General features: G+C 44.5%; 20 non-coding genes across 20 annotated transcripts; all 20 read left to right on the forward strand.

Annotated features, from left to right (window-relative positions):
* The first annotated feature begins 590 nt into the window (after positions 1-590).
* Positions 591-661, forward strand: trnag-gcc (transfer RNA glycine (anticodon GCC)). The gene has a single exon. It is a non-coding gene; the product is annotated as a tRNA-Gly (tRNA).
* Positions 662-1,404: 743 nt separating this feature from the next.
* Positions 1,405-1,475, forward strand: trnag-gcc (transfer RNA glycine (anticodon GCC)). Its single transcript has one exon. It is a non-coding gene; the product is annotated as a tRNA-Gly (tRNA).
* A 552-nt stretch (positions 1,476-2,027) lies between these two features.
* Positions 2,028-2,099, forward strand: trnad-guc (transfer RNA aspartic acid (anticodon GUC)). The gene has a single exon. It is a non-coding gene; the product is annotated as a tRNA-Asp (tRNA).
* A 742-nt stretch (positions 2,100-2,841) lies between these two features.
* trnad-guc (transfer RNA aspartic acid (anticodon GUC)) lies at positions 2,842-2,913 on the forward strand. Its single transcript has one exon. It is a non-coding gene; the product is annotated as a tRNA-Asp (tRNA).
* A 119-nt stretch (positions 2,914-3,032) lies between these two features.
* Positions 3,033-3,103, forward strand: trnag-gcc (transfer RNA glycine (anticodon GCC)). Its single transcript has one exon. It is a non-coding gene; the product is annotated as a tRNA-Gly (tRNA).
* A 743-nt stretch (positions 3,104-3,846) lies between these two features.
* trnag-gcc (transfer RNA glycine (anticodon GCC)) lies at positions 3,847-3,917 on the forward strand. The gene has a single exon. It is a non-coding gene; the product is annotated as a tRNA-Gly (tRNA).
* Positions 3,918-4,660: 743 nt separating this feature from the next.
* trnag-gcc (transfer RNA glycine (anticodon GCC)) lies at positions 4,661-4,731 on the forward strand. Its single transcript has one exon. It is a non-coding gene; the product is annotated as a tRNA-Gly (tRNA).
* Positions 4,732-5,283: 552 nt separating this feature from the next.
* trnad-guc (transfer RNA aspartic acid (anticodon GUC)) lies at positions 5,284-5,355 on the forward strand. The gene has a single exon. It is a non-coding gene; the product is annotated as a tRNA-Asp (tRNA).
* A 119-nt stretch (positions 5,356-5,474) lies between these two features.
* trnag-gcc (transfer RNA glycine (anticodon GCC)) lies at positions 5,475-5,545 on the forward strand. The gene has a single exon. It is a non-coding gene; the product is annotated as a tRNA-Gly (tRNA).
* Positions 5,546-6,097: 552 nt separating this feature from the next.
* On the forward strand, positions 6,098-6,169 carry trnad-guc (transfer RNA aspartic acid (anticodon GUC)). The gene has a single exon. It is a non-coding gene; the product is annotated as a tRNA-Asp (tRNA).
* A 119-nt stretch (positions 6,170-6,288) lies between these two features.
* Positions 6,289-6,359, forward strand: trnag-gcc (transfer RNA glycine (anticodon GCC)). The gene has a single exon. It is a non-coding gene; the product is annotated as a tRNA-Gly (tRNA).
* A 743-nt stretch (positions 6,360-7,102) lies between these two features.
* On the forward strand, positions 7,103-7,173 carry trnag-gcc (transfer RNA glycine (anticodon GCC)). The gene has a single exon. It is a non-coding gene; the product is annotated as a tRNA-Gly (tRNA).
* Positions 7,174-7,916: 743 nt separating this feature from the next.
* Positions 7,917-7,987, forward strand: trnag-gcc (transfer RNA glycine (anticodon GCC)). Its single transcript has one exon. It is a non-coding gene; the product is annotated as a tRNA-Gly (tRNA).
* Positions 7,988-8,730: 743 nt separating this feature from the next.
* On the forward strand, positions 8,731-8,801 carry trnag-gcc (transfer RNA glycine (anticodon GCC)). The gene has a single exon. It is a non-coding gene; the product is annotated as a tRNA-Gly (tRNA).
* Positions 8,802-9,353: 552 nt separating this feature from the next.
* On the forward strand, positions 9,354-9,425 carry trnad-guc (transfer RNA aspartic acid (anticodon GUC)). The gene has a single exon. It is a non-coding gene; the product is annotated as a tRNA-Asp (tRNA).
* A 119-nt stretch (positions 9,426-9,544) lies between these two features.
* trnag-gcc (transfer RNA glycine (anticodon GCC)) lies at positions 9,545-9,615 on the forward strand. Its single transcript has one exon. It is a non-coding gene; the product is annotated as a tRNA-Gly (tRNA).
* Positions 9,616-10,167: 552 nt separating this feature from the next.
* Positions 10,168-10,239, forward strand: trnad-guc (transfer RNA aspartic acid (anticodon GUC)). Its single transcript has one exon. It is a non-coding gene; the product is annotated as a tRNA-Asp (tRNA).
* Positions 10,240-10,358: 119 nt separating this feature from the next.
* Positions 10,359-10,429, forward strand: trnag-gcc (transfer RNA glycine (anticodon GCC)). Its single transcript has one exon. It is a non-coding gene; the product is annotated as a tRNA-Gly (tRNA).
* Positions 10,430-11,172: 743 nt separating this feature from the next.
* Positions 11,173-11,243, forward strand: trnag-gcc (transfer RNA glycine (anticodon GCC)). The gene has a single exon. It is a non-coding gene; the product is annotated as a tRNA-Gly (tRNA).
* A 743-nt stretch (positions 11,244-11,986) lies between these two features.
* On the forward strand, positions 11,987-12,057 carry trnag-gcc (transfer RNA glycine (anticodon GCC)). The gene has a single exon. It is a non-coding gene; the product is annotated as a tRNA-Gly (tRNA).
* The last annotated feature ends 196 nt before the right edge of the window (positions 12,058-12,253 follow it).

Raw genomic sequence — 12,253 nt, forward strand, 5'->3', positions numbered from 1 at the left:
TTTATGCATTCTCAGTAGACTTTTGTGAATCCATTGTAGATTTCCAGTGTGTGAGGTGATTTACTTTGTGCAAGGCTTTAGTTGTTAAATGGGAAGCGAATATCCAACAAGTCAGTGACAACTGTGTTGAGTTTGGCCTTTGTGACTATGTCCTGGGATTTTCCACACACACCTCTCCTTCTAACTACTATTATGTGGCTTGTGAGCGGTATAGAGCAAAATCGACTACATGTACGTGTCCGTGAGGGTCTCAGCTTTCCATAGATGTGTCATAGTAGTCTCTAGCTCTAACCATTCAGTCTCTACAGATGTTTTTGTTGGAAGGGTTAACACCCAACTCTCCAAATTTAGGGATAGTATCCAATGCTCCACATTTTTTCAAAGAACCAACCCACCTGCTCCTCGTTAGTATAGTGGTGAGTATCCCCGCCTGTCACGCGGGAGACCGGGCTTCAATTCCCCGACGGGGAGGGAAAGACTGATTTTATTAGGGTGTACAATGTCACTGAGCCCACAAAGCGGGAAATATGCTTAGAATTAAAGATTTTTGATACGATATCTAGCCGTGGGGTTTATTTCAGCATTGCAAGGCATTGGTTGTTCAGTGGTAGAATTCTCGCCTGCCACGCGGGAGGCCCGGGTTCGATTCCCGGCCAATGCAGGAACTTTTGAACAAGTCATTTTGACAAGTATGCAACCCCGTGAGGAAGAAATCTCTTTTGAGATTGCCAGGTCGACAGCAATCTCTGGTCATGGTAGAATTCTCAACTGACTCTTGAAAAGTCTGAGTTTGGGCTCACTTACCGTTTGGACATTTATGCATTCTCAGTAGACTTTTGTGAATCCATTGTAGATTTCCAGTGTGTGAGGTGATTTACTTTGTGCAAGGCTTTAGTTGTTAAATGGGAAGCGAATATCCAACAAGTCAGTGACAACTGTGTTGAGTTTGGCCTTTGTGACTATGTCCTGGGATTTTCCACACACACCTCTCCTTCTAACTACTATTATGTGGCTTGTGAGCGGTATAGAGCAAAACCGACTACATGTACGTGTCCGTGAGGGTCTCAGCTTTCCATAGATGTGTCATAGTAGTCTCTAGCTCTAACCATTCAGTCTCTACAGATGTTTTTGTTGGAAGGGTTAACACCCAACTCTCCAAATTTAGGGATAGTATCCAATGCTCCACATTTTTTCAAAGAACCAACCCACCTGCTCCTTGTTAGTATAGTGGTGAGTATCCCCGCCTGTCACGCGGGAGACCGGGGTTCAATTCCCCGACGGGGAGGGAAAGACTGATTTTATTAGGGTGTACAATGTCACTGAGCCCACAAAGCGGGAAATATGCTTAGAATTAAAGATTTTTGATACGATATCTAGCCGTGGGGTTTTTTTCAGCATTGCAAGGCATTGGTTGTTCAGTGGTAGAATTCTCGCCTGCCACGCGGGAGGCCCGGGTTCGATTCCCGGCCAATGCAGGAACTTTTGAACAAGTCATTTTGACAAGTATGCAATCCCGTGAGGAAGAAATCTCTTTTGAGATTGCCAGGTCGACAGCAATCTCTGGTCATGGTAGAATTCTCAACTGACTCTTGAAAAGTCTGAGTTTGGGTTCACTTACCGTTTGGACATTTATGCATTCTCAGTAGACTTTTGTGAATCCATTGTAGATTTCCAGTGTGTGAGGTGATTTACTTTGTGCAAGGCTTTAGTTGTTAAATGGGAAGCGAATATCCAACAAGTCAGTGACAACTGTGTTGAGTTTGGCCTTTGTGACTATGTCCTGGGATTTTCCACACACACCTCTCCTTCTAACTACTATTATGTGGCTTGTGAGCGGTATAGAGCAAAATCGACTACATGTACGTGTCCATGAGGGTCTCAGCTTTCCATAGATGTGTCATAGTAGTCTCTAGCTCTAACCATTCAGTCTCTACAGATGTTTTTGTTGGAAGGGTTAACACCCAACTCTCCAAATTTAGGGATAGTATCCAATGCTCCACATTTTTTCAAAGAACCAACCCACCTGCTCCTCGTTAGTATAGTGGTGAGTATCCCCGCCTGTCACGCGGGAGACCGGGGTTCAATTCCCCGACGGGGAGGGAAAGACTGATTTTATTAGGGTGTACAATGTCACTGAGCCCACAAAGCGGGAAATATGCTTAGAATTAAAGATTTTTGATACGATATCTAGCCGTGGGGTTTTTTTCAGCATTGCAAGGCATTGGTTGTTCAGTGGTAGAATTCTCGCCTGCCACGCGGGAGGCCCGGTTTCGATTCCCGGCCAATGCAGGAACTTTTGAACAAGTCATTTTGACAAATATGCAACCCCGTGAGGAAGAAATCTCTTTTGAGATTGCCAGGTCGACAGCAATCTCTGGTCATGGTAGAATTCTCAACTGACTCTTGAAAAGTCTGAGTTTGGGCTCACTTACCGTTTGGACATTTATGCATTCTCAGTAGACTTTTGTGAATCCATTGTAGATTTCCAGTGTGTGAGGTGATTTACTTTGTGCAAGGCTTTAGTTGTTAAATGGGAAGCGAATATCCAACAAGTCAGTGACAACTGTGTTGAGTTTGGCCTTTGTGACTATGTCCTGGGATTTTCCACACACACCTCTCCTTCTAACTACTATTATGTGGCTTGTGAGCGGTATAGAGCAAAACCGACTACATGTACGTGTCCGTGAGGGTCTCAGCTTTCCATAGATGTGTCATAGTAGTCTCTAGCTCTAACCATTCAGTCTCTACAGATGTTTTTGTTGGAAGGGTTAACACCCAACTCTCCAAATTTAGGGATAGTATCCAATGCTCCACATTTTTTCAAAGAACCAACCCACCTGCTCCTCGTTAGTATAGTGGTGAGTATCCCCGCCTGTCACGCGGGAGACCGGGGTTCAATTCCCCGACGGGGAGGGAAAGACTGATTTTATTAGGGTGTACAATGTCACTGAGCCCACAAAGCGGGAAATATGCTTAGAATTAAAGATTTTTGATACGATATCTAGCCGTGGGGTTTATTTCAGCATTGCAAGGCATTGGTTGTTCAGTGGTAGAATTCTCGCCTGCCACGCGGGAGGCCCGGGTTCGATTCCCGGCCAATGCAGGAACTTTTGAACAAGTCATTTTGACAAGTATGCAACCCCGTGAGGAAGAAATCTCTTTTGAGATTGCCAGGTCGACAGCAATCTCTGGTCATGGTAGAATTCTCAACTGACTCTTGAAAAGTCTGAGTTTGGGCTCACTTACCGTTTGGACATTTATGCATTCTCAGTAGACTTTTGTGAATCCATTGTAGATTTCCAGTGTGTGAGGTGATTTACTTTGTGCAAGGCTTTAGTTGTTAAATGGGAAGCGAATATCCAACAAGTCAGTGACAACTGTGTTGAGTTTGGCCTTTGTGACTATGTCCTGGGATTTTCCACACACACCTCTCCTTCTAACTACTATTATGTGGCTTGTGAGCGGTATAGAGCAAAATCGACTACATGTACGTGTCCGTGAGGGTCTCAGCTTTCCATAGATGTGTCATAGTAGTCTCTAGCTCTAACCATTCAGTCTCTACAGATGTTTTTGTTGGAAGGGTTAACACCCAACTCTCCAAATTTAGGGATAGTATCCAATGCTCCACATTTTTTCAAAGAACCAACCCACCTGCTCCTCGTTAGTATAGTGGTGAGTATCCCCGCCTGTCACGCGGGAGACCGGGCTTCAATTCCCCGACGGGGAGGGAAAGACTGATTTTATTAGGGTGTACAATGTCACTGAGCCCACAAAGCGGGAAATATGCTTAGAATTAAAGATTTTTGATACGATATCTAGCCGTGGGGTTTATTTCAGCATTGCAAGGCATTGGTTGTTCAGTGGTAGAATTCTCGCCTGCCACGCGGGAGGCCCGGGTTCGATTCCCGGCCAATGCAGGAACTTTTGAACAAGTCATTTTGACAAGTATGCAACCCCGTGAGGAAGAAATCTCTTTTGAGATTGCCAGGTCGACAGCAATCTCTGGTCATGGTAGAATTCTCAACTGACTCTTGAAAAGTCTGAGTTTGGGCTCACTTACCGTTTGGACATTTATGCATTCTCAGTAGACTTTTGTGAATCCATTGTAGATTTCCAGTGTGTGAGGTGATTTACTTTGTGCAAGGCTTTAGTTGTTAAATGGGAAGCGAATATCCAACAAGTCAGTGACAACTGTGTTGAGTTTGGCCTTTGTGACTATGTCCTGGGATTTTCCACACACACCTCTCCTTCTAACTACTATTATGTGGCTTGTGAGCGGTATAGAGCAAAATCGACTACATGTACGTGTCCATGAGGGTCTCAGCTTTCCATAGATGTGTCATAGTAGTCTCTAGCTCTAACCATTCAGTCTCTACAGATGTTTTTGTTGGAAGGGTTAACACCCAACTCTCCAAATTTAGGGATAGTATCCAATGCTCCACATTTTTTCAAAGAACCAACCCACCTGCTCCTTGTTAGTATAGTGGTGAGTATCCCCGCCTGTCACGCGGGAGACCGGGGTTCAATTCCCCGACGGGGAGGGAAAGACTGATTTTATTAGGGTGTACAATGTCACTGAGCCCACAAAGCGGGAAATATGCTTAGAATTAAAGATTTTTGATACGATATCTAGCCGTGGGGTTTTTTTCAGCATTGCAAGGCATTGGTTGTTCAGTGGTAGAATTCTCGCCTGCCACGCGGGAGGCCCGGGTTCGATTCCCGGCCAATGCAGGAACTTTTGAACAAGTCATTTTGACAAGTATGCAATCCCGTGAGGAAGAAATCTCTTTTGAGATTGCCAGGTCGACAGCAATCTCTGGTCATGGTAGAATTCTCAACTGACTCTTGAAAAGTCTGAGTTTGGGTTCACTTACCGTTTGGACATTTATGCATTCTCAGTAGACTTTTGTGAATCCATTGTAGATTTCCAGTGTGTGAGGTGATTTACTTTGTGCAAGGCTTTAGTTGTTAAATGGGAAGCGAATATCCAACAAGTCAGTGACAACTGTGTTGAGTTTGGCCTTTGTGACTATGTCCTGGGATTTTCCACACACACCTCTCCTTCTAACTACTATTATGTGGCTTGTGAGCGGTATAGAGCAAAATCGACTACATGTACGTGTCCATGAGGGTCTCAGCTTTCCATAGATGTGTCATAGTAGTCTCTAGCTCTAACCATTCAGTCTCTACAGATGTTTTTGTTGGAAGGGTTAACACCCAACTCTCCAAATTTAGGGATAGTATCCAATGCTCCACATTTTTTCAAAGAACCAACCCACCTGCTCCTCGTTAGTATAGTGGTGAGTATCCCCGCCTGTCACGCGGGAGACCGGGGTTCAATTCCCCGACGGGGAGGGAAAGACTGATTTTATTAGGGTGTACAATGTCACTGAGCCCACAAAGCGGGAAATATGCTTAGAATTAAAGATTTTTGATACGATATCTAGCCGTGGGGTTTTTTTCAGCATTGCAAGGCATTGGTTGTTCAGTGGTAGAATTCTCGCCTGCCACGCGGGAGGCCCGGGTTCGATTCCCGGCCAATGCAGGAACTTTTGAACAAGTCATTTTGACAAGTATGCAATCCCGTGAGGAAGAAATCTCTTTTGAGATTGCCAGGTCGACAGCAATCTCTGGTCATGGTAGAATTCTCAACTGACTCTTGAAAAGTCTGAGTTTGGGTTCACTTACCGTTTGGACATTTATGCATTCTCAGTAGACTTTTGTGAATCCATTGTAGATTTCCAGTGTGTGAGGTGATTTACTTTGTGCAAGGCTTTAGTTGTTAAATGGGAAGCGAATATCCAACAAGTCAGTGACAACTGTGTTGAGTTTGGCCTTTGTGACTATGTCCTGGGATTTTCCACACACACCTCTCCTTCTAACTACTATTATGTGGCTTGTGAGCGGTATAGAGCAAAATCGACTACATGTACGTGTCCATGAGGGTCTCAGCTTTCCATAGATGTGTCATAGTAGTCTCTAGCTCTAACCATTCAGTCTCTACAGATGTTTTTGTTGGAAGGGTTAACACCCAACTCTCCAAATTTAGGGATAGTATCCAATGCTCCACATTTTTTCAAAGAACCAACCCACCTGCTCCTCGTTAGTATAGTGGTGAGTATCCCCGCCTGTCACGCGGGAGACCGGGGTTCAATTCCCCGACGGGGAGGGAAAGACTGATTTTATTAGGGTGTACAATGTCACTGAGCCCACAAAGCGGGAAATATGCTTAGAATTAAAGATTTTTGATACGATATCTAGCCGTGGGGTTTTTTTCAGCATTGCAAGGCATTGGTTGTTCAGTGGTAGAATTCTCGCCTGCCACGCGGGAGGCCCGGGTTCGATTCCCGGCCAATGCAGGAACTTTTGAACAAGTCATTTTGACAAGTATGCAATCCCGTGAGGAAGAAATCTCTTTTGAGATTGCCAGGTCGACAGCAATCTCTGGTCATGGTAGAATTCTCAACTGACTCTTGAAAAGTCTGAGTTTGGGTTCACTTACCGTTTGGACATTTATGCATTCTCAGTAGTCTTTTGTGAATCCATTGTAGATTTCCAGTGTGTGAGGTGATTTACTTTGTGCAAGGCTTTAGTTGTTAAATGGGAAGCGAATATCCAACAAGTCAGTGACAACTGTGTTGAGTTTGGCCTTTGTGACTATGTCCTGGGATTTTCCACACACACCTCTCCTTCTAACTACTATTATGTGGCTTGTGAGCGGTATAGAGCAAAATCGACTACATGTACGTGTCCATGAGGGTCTCAGCTTTCCATAGATGTGTCATAGTAGTCTCTAGCTCTAACCATTCAGTCTCTACAGATGTTTTTGTTGGAAGGGTTAACACCCAACTCTCCAAATTTAGGGATAGTATCCAATGCTCCACATTTTTTCAAAGAACCAACCCACCTGCTCCTTGTTAGTATAGTGGTGAGTATCCCCGCCTGTCACGCGGGAGACCGGGGTTCAATTCCCCGACGGGGAGGGAAAGACTGATTTTATTAGGGTGTACAATGTCACTGAGCCCACAAAGCGGGAAATATGCTTAGAATTAAAGATTTTTGATACGATATCTAGCCGTGGGGTTTTTTTCAGCATTGCAAGGCATTGGTTGTTCAGTGGTAGAATTCTCGCCTGCCACGCGGGAGGCCCGGGTTCGATTCCCGGCCAATGCAGGAACTTTTGAACAAGTCATTTTGACAAGTATGCAATCCCGTGAGGAAGAAATCTCTTTTGAGATTGCCAGGTCGACAGCAATCTCTGGTCATGGTAGAATTCTCAACTGACTCTTGAAAAGTCTGAGTTTGGGTTCACTTACCGTTTGGACATTTATGCATTCTCAGTAGACTTTTGTGAATCCATTGTAGATTTCCAGTGTGTGAGGTGATTTACTTTGTGCAAGGCTTTAGTTGTTAAATGGGAAGCGAATATCCAACAAGTCAGTGACAACTGTGTTGAGTTTGGCCTTTGTGACTATGTCCTGGGATTTTCCACACACACCTCTCCTTCTAACTACTATTATGTGGCTTGTGAGCGGTATAGAGCAAAACCGACTACATGTACGTGTCCGTGAGGGTCTCAGCTTTCCATAGATGTGTCATAGTAGTCTCTAGCTCTAACCATTCAGTCTCTACAGATGTTTTTGTTGGAAGGGTTAACACCCAACTCTCCAAATTTAGGGATAGTATCCAATGCTCCACATTTTTTCAAAGAACCAACCCACCTGCTCCTTGTTAGTATAGTGGTGAGTATCCCCGCCTGTCACGCGGGAGACCGGGGTTCAATTCCCCGACGGGGAGGGAAAGACTGATTTTATTAGGGTGTACAATGTCACTGAGCCCACAAAGCGGGAAATATGCTTAGAATTAAAGATTTTTGATACGATATCTAGCCGTGGGGTTTATTTCAGCATTGCAAGGCATTGGTTGTTCAGTGGTAGAATTCTCGCCTGCCACGCGGGAGGCCCGGGTTCGATTCCCGGCCAATGCAGGAACTTTTGAACAAGTCATTTTGACAAGTATGCAACCCCGTGAGGAAGAAATCTCTTTTGAGATTGCCAGGTCGACAGCAATCTCTGGTCATGGTAGAATTCTCAACTGACTCTTGAAAAGTCTGAGTTTGGGCTCACTTACCGTTTGGACATTTATGCATTCTCAGTAGACTTTTGTGAATCCATTGTAGATTTCCAGTGTGTGAGGTGATTTACTTTGTGCAAGGCTTTAGTTGTTAAATGGGAAGCGAATATCCAACAAGTCAGTGACAACTGTGTTGAGTTTGGCCTTTGTGACTATGTCCTGGGATTTTCCACACACACCTCTCCTTCTAACTACTATTATGTGGCTTGTGAGCGGTATAGAGCAAAATCGACTACATGTACGTGTCCATGAGGGTCTCAGCTTTCCATAGATGTGTCATAGTAGTCTCTAGCTCTAACCATTCAGTCTCTACAGATGTTTTTGTTGGAAGGGTTAACACCCAACTCTCCAAATTTAGGGATAGTATCCAATGCTCCACATTTTTTCAAAGAACCAACCCACCTGCTCCTTGTTAGTATAGTGGTGAGTATCCCCGCCTGTCACGCGGGAGACCGGGGTTCAATTCCCCGACGGGGAGGGAAAGACTGATTTTATTAGGGTGTACAATGTCACTGAGCCCACAAAGCGGGAAATATGCTTAGAATTAAAGATTTTTGATACGATATCTAGCCGTGGGGTTTTTTTCAGCATTGCAAGGCATTGGTTGTTCAGTGGTAGAATTCTCGCCTGCCACGCGGGAGGCCCGGGTTCGATTCCCGGCCAATGCAGGAACTTTTGAACAAGTCATTTTGACAAGTATGCAATCCCGTGAGGAAGAAATCTCTTTTGAGATTGCCAGGTCGACAGCAATCTCTGGTCATGGTAGAATTCTCAACTGACTCTTGAAAAGTCTGAGTTTGGGTTCACTTACCGTTTGGACATTTATGCATTCTCAGTAGACTTTTGTGAATCCATTGTAGATTTCCAGTGTGTGAGGTGATTTACTTTGTGCAAGGCTTTAGTTGTTAAATGGGAAGCGAATATCCAACAAGTCAGTGACAACTGTGTTGAGTTTGGCCTTTGTGACTATGTCCTGGGATTTTCCACACACACCTCTCCTTCTAACTACTATTATGTGGCTTGTGAGCGGTATAGAGCAAAATCGACTACATGTACGTGTCCATGAGGGTCTCAGCTTTCCATAGATGTGTCATAGTAGTCTCTAGCTCTAACCATTCAGTCTCTACAGATGTTTTTGTTGGAAGGGTTAACACCCAACTCTCCAAATTTAGGGATAGTATCCAATGCTCCACATTTTTTCAAAGAACCAACCCACCTGCTCCTCGTTAGTATAGTGGTGAGTATCCCCGCCTGTCACGCGGGAGACCGGGGTTCAATTCCCCGACGGGGAGGGAAAGACTGATTTTATTAGGGTGTACAATGTCACTGAGCCCACAAAGCGGGAAATATGCTTAGAATTAAAGATTTTTGATACGATATCTAGCCGTGGGGTTTTTTTCAGCATTGCAAGGCATTGGTTGTTCAGTGGTAGAATTCTCGCCTGCCACGCGGGAGGCCCGGGTTCGATTCCCGGCCAATGCAGGAACTTTTGAACAAGTCATTTTGACAAGTATGCAATCCCGTGAGGAAGAAATCTCTTTTGAGATTGCCAGGTCGACAGCAATCTCTGGTCATGGTAGAATTCTCAACTGACTCTTGAAAAGTCTGAGTTTGGGTTCACTTACCGTTTGGACATTTATGCATTCTCAGTAGACTTTTGTGAATCCATTGTAGATTTCCAGTGTGTGAGGTGATTTACTTTGTGCAAGGCTTTAGTTGTTAAATGGGAAGCGAATATCCAACAAGTCAGTGACAACTGTGTTGAGTTTGGCCTTTGTGACTATGTCCTGGGATTTTCCACACACACCTCTCCTTCTAACTACTATTATGTGGCTTGTGAGCGGTATAGAGCAAAATCGACTACATGTACGTGTCCATGAGGGTCTCAGCTTTCCATAGATGTGTCATAGTAGTCTCTAGCTCTAACCATTCAGTCTCTACAGATGTTTTTGTTGGAAGGGTTAACACCCAACTCTCCAAATTTAGGGATAGTATCCAATGCTCCACATTTTTTCAAAGAACCAACCCACCTGCTCCTCGTTAGTATAGTGGTGAGTATCCCCGCCTGTCACGCGGGAGACCGGGGTTCAATTCCCCGACGGGGAGGGAAAGACTGATTTTATTAGGGTGTACAATGTCACTGAGCCCACAAAGCGGGAAATATGCTTAGAATTAAAGATTTTTGATACGATATCTAGCCGTGGGGTTTTTTTCAGCATTGCAAGGCATTGGTTGTTCAGTGGTAGAATTCTCGCCTGCCACGCGGGAGGCCCGGGTTCGATTCCCGGCCAATGCAGGAACTTTTGAACAAGTCATTTTGACAAGTATGCAATCCCGTGAGGAAGAAATCTCTTTTGAGATTGCCAGGTCGACAGCAATCTCTGGTCATGGTAGAATTCTCAACTGACTCTTGAAAAGTCTGAGTTTGGGTTCACTTACCGTTTGGACATTTATGCATTCTCAGTAGTCTTTTGTGAATCCATTGTAGATTTCCAGTGTGTGAGGTGATTTACTTTGTGCAAGGCTTTAGTTGTTAAATGGGAAGCGAATATCCAACAAGTCAGTGACAACTGTGTTGAGTTTGGCCTTTGTGACTATGTCCTGGGATTTTCCACACACACCTCTCCTTCTAACTACTATTATGTGGCTTGTGAGCGGTATAGAGCAAAATCGACTACATGTACGTGTCCATGAGGGTCTCAGCTTTCCATAGATGTGTCATAGTAGTCTCTAGCTCTAACCATTCAGTCTCTACAGATGTTTTTGTTGGAAGGGTTAACACCCAACTCTCCAAATTTAGGGATAGTATCCAATGCTCCACATTTTTTCAAAGAACCAACCCACCTGCTCCTTGTTAGTATAGTGGTGAGTATCCCCGCCTGTCACGCGGGAGACCGGGGTTCAATTCCCCGACGGGGAGGGAAAGACTGATTTTATTAGGGTGTACAATGTCACTGAGCCCACAAAGCGGGAAATATGCTTAGAATTAAAGATTTTTGATACGATATCTAGCCGTGGGGTTTTTTTCAGCATTGCAAGGCATTGGTTGTTCAGTGGTAGAATTCTCGCCTGCCACGCGGGAGGCCCGGGTTCGATTCCCGGCCAATGCAGGAACTTTTGAACAAGTCATTTTGACAAGTATGCAATCCCGTGAGGAAGAAATCTCTTTTGAGATTGCCAGGTCGACAGCAATCTCTGGTCATGGTAGAATTCTCAACTGACTCTTGAAAAGTCTGAGTTTGGGTTCACTTACCGTTTGGACATTTATGCATTCTCAGTAGACTTTTGTGAATCCATTGTAGATTTCCAGTGTGTGAGGTGATTTACTTTGTGCAAGGCTTTAGTTGTTAAATGGGAAGCGAATATCCAACAAGTCAGTGACAACTGTGTTGAGTTTGGCCTTTGTGACTATGTCCTGGGATTTTCCACACACACCTCTCCTTCTAACTACTATTATGTGGCTTGTGAGCGGTATAGAGCAAAACCGACTACATGTACGTGTCCGTGAGGGTCTCAGCTTTCCATAGATGTGTCATAGTAGTCTCTAGCTCTAACCATTCAGTCTCTACAGATGTTTTTGTTGGAAGGGTTAACACCCAACTCTCCAAATTTAGGGATAGTATCCAATGCTCCACATTTTTTCAAAGAACCAACCCACCTGCTCCTTGTTAGTATAGTGGTGAGTATCCCCGCCTGTCACGCGGGAGACCGGGGTTCAATTCCCCGACGGGGAGGGAAAGACTGATTTTATTAGGGTGTACAATGTCACTGAGCCCACAAAGCGGGAAATATGCTTAGAATTAAAGATTTTTGATACGATATCTAGCCGTGGGGTTTTTTTCAGCATTGCAAGGCATTGGTTGTTCAGTGGTAGAATTCTCGCCTGCCACGCGGGAGGCCCGGGTTCGATTCCCGGCCAATGCAGGAACTTTTGAACAAGTCATTTTGACAAGTATGCAATCCCGTGAGGAAGAAATCTCTTTTGAGATTGCCAGGTCGACAGCAATCTCTGGTCATGGTAGAATTCTCAACTGACTCTTGAAAAGTCTGAGTTTGGGTTCACTTACCGTTTGGACATTTATGCATTCTCAGTAGACTTTTGTGAATCCATTGTAGATTT

This window comes from Salmo salar, chromosome 23 (genome assembly GCF_965601325.2).
Source record: "Salmo salar chromosome 23, fSalSal1, whole genome shotgun sequence".
NCBI lineage: Eukaryota > Metazoa > Chordata > Actinopteri > Salmoniformes > Salmonidae > Salmo > Salmo salar.